Source organism: Tauraco erythrolophus, chromosome Z, assembly GCF_009769465.1.
Source record: "Tauraco erythrolophus isolate bTauEry1 chromosome Z, bTauEry1.pri, whole genome shotgun sequence".
Classification (NCBI taxonomy): Eukaryota; Metazoa; Chordata; class Aves; order Musophagiformes; family Musophagidae; genus Tauraco; species Tauraco erythrolophus.
The window spans coordinates 20,886,686-20,891,190 of NC_141496.1; positions in this window are offsets into that span (position 1 = coordinate 20,886,686).

The following is a 4,505-nucleotide window of genomic DNA, read 5'->3' on the forward strand; positions in this document are numbered from 1 at the left end:
CACACTGCTTGGTCCAGTTTGTCCAAAGAGCGTTACTGCGTTAATGCTGTAACCACAAGCTTTGTGCCCCGTGAGGTATAGTCCCTCCTGCAGCTAGTGTGAAGCCAGCATGAATTCCGTATTGTATGTCATGACTAATACAACAGAAATGTTCTGATCCACATCGAATTAGGTGGATGAGCCAGGGATGACCTTATTCTCACTTGAACGGCTACCAAGCCAAACTGCTGCAACTGTTGCAGGTTCTTAGAAGCTGTGTGAGAAGTCACTTGCCTGTCTTACCCAGTGGAAAGAGCTTCCCACTGCTGAAGAGTACCTTCCCCAAAATATGAGGCAGTGTCATGTCAGAGGCTGGACTTCAGCGTCAGGTTGCAACTCTTTTCAGTGCTGCGAAAGCATGTGAGCTGCAGCCCTACCTGAGGGGAGATGTAGGGCAGAATGAACTGTAGGAGTTTTATGCTTAATACCTGCTGTTTGGCACATCTGGAAGGATCAGTTCCCTGATCTTGCTTACAAACCTTGGTTGAAGAATCTTTAAGCTGAGGCAGAGAGAAGCTCATTGCTCAACCTTTTGTTATAGCAGTTTTGTGTAATAATAGGTATTGATTACTCTTTTCTCAATCTCTGAGTAATCCTAGAGCTACCAACCTGATGGAGGGCCTCTTTCCCTTTATCTCATTGCACAGTTTCCACAATCCGCTGCATTCATTTTTCTTCATGGTTCATGGTGTTTTATCTTCCAGGAGCAGAAGCAAGGCAGTTCTGGGATCCTCACTGATGAGACTGGTTCTTCTGGTAATCTGCCAAAGCCTGTGGTTATCAGGTTTCAGAAGACAGAAAAAATCTTGGTTGTTTACACCAGCCTTTAATTAAATCTTACAGCAACCTCTAGAGTTTATGAATTTAAGGTAGTTGCCTAACTTTGAGCCCTACTTTTATCTCTGTTCTAATTAATATTCAACATCTTAAAGGTTTTGTGAGAAGACACTATTCCTCCTCCCATAGTTTCTCATCTTCCCCCACTGATGCTCACATTTTGTCTGCCTCAGCTTCCATTGTTTCAACATCTCCACAATGACTTTTTATTTTATAACTAGAGAAAATTTGTTACTCCCAGAACATATGATTACAGCCAAGTTCAAAGTGCCTGAAAAGGTGGTCTGTAATGGCTTTACTGGCAAAAGCATGACTTTAATTAGTGCTGACAAGATATTAAATCCCTATTACATTTACCTATTTTCTGTCTCAAGTACTTGGAACAGGTCTTGCAGAATGCAATTTCTTTTCTTTCCCCTTTTCCCAAGTTTCCAGCACAGCCTGGAAAGGCAGCTGTGACTGCCTTGGTGTATTACAAGCATGGTGCATGCTCAGCTGGCTGTTCAGCAGAATTTGCTGGCCAAAGACACGTAGGAGCAGCAGCATGGCACAGAAAGAATGAGTGAGCACTGTGGTAAGATAGAGACACAGAGTGTATCTTATACACTTGAAGTGTGGTTTTGGTATAAAGTATTCCTCCCTTTGTCCACTGGTCTCCCATTTCCTTGCTGATATGCTTCCCCTGCTCCTACCACCCTCCCATCTTTCCTTTGCTATCTCTTTCCTCCTCTTCTCATCATTTCCTTTTCCTCTTTTTTCCACACCCTGTCCCTCCACCTGCATGCTCAGAGGATGTCTCAGACTCTATGTCCCTCTTCTACATCTCCTAGAGTAACCATGTGTGGAGAGCAGTGAATACTTGGATTTCATATGCAGTCTCTCACCCCAAGTATCTAGTGCCAAAGCAAACGTCTAGTTAAAGAGTTCTGCTGGCTTTGGAACGGTGGGTGCTAACAGACTACACCAAGGATTAAGAGCTGCTTGATGCTTGACTTGGGCTTGTCAGCAGCACCTAGGACTCCTCTGCCCACCCCAGTCCACCATGCCTTCTCCCGTTATTACTTATGTCATACAGAGAGGGCTGGTTCTTACCTTCCAGCCTGGGGACAGGGAGAGGTGCCAGCTTCTCTTCCTGCGATCCGGGCTTTTACAGGGCCCCTTTGCTTAATTGTTTGATAAAAAGCTATTTTTTGCTAATGTTTTTCTGATTTTTTTCCCCATCTAGTAGAAAAACTGATCAGAAGGGAAAACAATAACATTTTACAGACATTTCTCACTCCTTTTGTCAAACATACTCAGTTTTTCAGACCACTTCCATTATCAAGATTATTAATGAAAATAGATTAATTATCTGATAATCACAGCAGGGTTTCTAGGATTTTCAACTCTACAAAACATCTCTCAATTTCCCCCTACAGGACTATTTCAAATGCTGATCAGAAAGCAGGGTCTGCTCTTCAGACTGTTTTTTCTTAATTAGCCTGAGATTCAGAAAAATAAAATCAATGAGCTGAAGTCTGACACACTGATTTATTTTCAGGAGCAAGGTCTCACTTTGTAATATTGTTTGAGGAGACTGTGTATTCCTCCTCGGTTTTATTCGCTGAGTTCCAGACAGAGGTCATGTAAAAATAGTCACGTATATAAAAAGACGTTTTTTTCCTTTAGCCCATTATTCTTAATTAGACACGTCCTTGAACTGTCCTTTTTTTTCTCCTTAATATTTACACCAGTCTAATGTTTGTGCATTGTTATCATCTCTCAGTCTCACAGCACAGATCCACATGACTAACTCCCCTAATCTTTGTGGCAGGGAGGAGTGCTGGAGATTGTAGTTGTTGTGTATCCACTGGCAGCCTGACAGATGGAACAATCCCTGCACAAGTCTCTGCTATCAGCCAGCTCCTCGCGTTACCTGGCAGCAAACTGGTCACTCGGAGAGGTTGTTGCTCAGAATACGAGAAACCCTGCCATGGCAGCCCCAAGTGGCCTCAGGCCGGATTCCTCTGCCCCCCACCTTCCCTCCTGCTCCCAGTCCAGCAGTTTCACGGCTAACTAATTTTACAACTGTCTTGTACCAATTGCACGCATGCAGTTGCGTACTGAGATGAGTCAGGGAACTCATCTGGCTGAAAACTAATGCTGAAAAGGGACACTAGTGCAAAGGTAGGGAAGAAAGGCAAAGCACCCAGCAGTAGTGCAAGCTGGGAAGGAACGTGGGCTGTCCAGAGGGACTCGGCCTCTGCTTAAAGCCACCTAATGGCAGGTTGCCCTTCTCCTTCTGCAAGGAATGTTCCCCAGTAGCAGTCCCAGCAGCAGAAATGTTGCCCGGTAGCAGAGTCAAGTAGACTTTGAAAGTGGAGGGAGAATGGCACTTCCACAGTAGAAAATGTAATTACTCTTTGATTTCATGATAGACGTAGCTCAGATAAGCACTGACTGCTTAAACTACAGGAACAGTTCTTTGAGATGAGGTCCACACAGGGGCCACACAGCTCTTTTTTCATAGAGGGACTGTTCTGTGTAGATCTTACTCTATAGAAAGCAGCTAACTACCTGTTTAGAGAGGAATTTTTAGGAGTTTCTATTCACTTCCAGCAGGACAGCCCTAGCAATAGCGCATCTGACTTGAATGTTCCTATTATAAAAATTGTCTTGGACAAAATACTGCACCACTGCCCTCCACATCTCAATACAAGGGAGACTTTCTTCAAACAGTGAATGAGATCTGTCTCAGTTTTGCCAGATTTGGTCTGTTGTGGCTAAGGAAAGGGGTCAGGTCCCCAAAAGTCCCCATTTCTCCAGCTTATATAACAACTACTAAAAACACTAATTTCTAATGGTTCAAAGTGAACACATATCGAGCCCATTAATAATACAAGGATGTCCAAGAAAAACTGGGGAAAAAACATTGGGAAAAAAAACCTACAACCTCCCAAGGAATCTAATCATGATAGGGTGAGAAAAGAATGTGGCCATGGATTGATGGATGATGTGCAGATATTTTTTGTTAGAGACTTATGAAAAAAGTAGAAAGTCCAGATGTTTCAGAAACACTAAATAGTTCAATATTTATGAAATGGATGTTGTCAAGCGAAATAGTTAACACTGAGATGCCCAAATAGGATATGTCTTCCACTTGGCTTTATTGTTGGTCTAGCTGAGGTTTTCTTCTATAAAGAAAAGCATTTTGAGCATCAGTGGAACAACTCTTCAGTTGATTTCAACTAACCACAGCAGGTTGCCAGTTGTAACAAAATTCAATCTGAGTGTAGGACCTGATTGCTGTTCCACATGTCCAGGAGAGTAGTGCAAACAAAGTGATTGCAGGCTGGCATAATCTTCAGTCCAGTTTTATCCATAATGCAGAAACCTGGAGACAGGACATTTCACTCAGAGGCATTGAAATTGCTCTATACACACACGTTTCTAACTTAAAAGATCACTTTTTTCTTTCCCCTCAGCTCTTTAGTGATTGCACCTAGACAATTCAGCTTGGAAACAACAAATGTTGTTCTGCTCTTTTACCATCCCCATCTTTTATTTTCCATTGTCAATAGCTATGTTGCTCTTTCTGTTGTTGCACATCTTCAGCCTAGAAGAAGCTCTAGATCACTCACCCAGTGGCC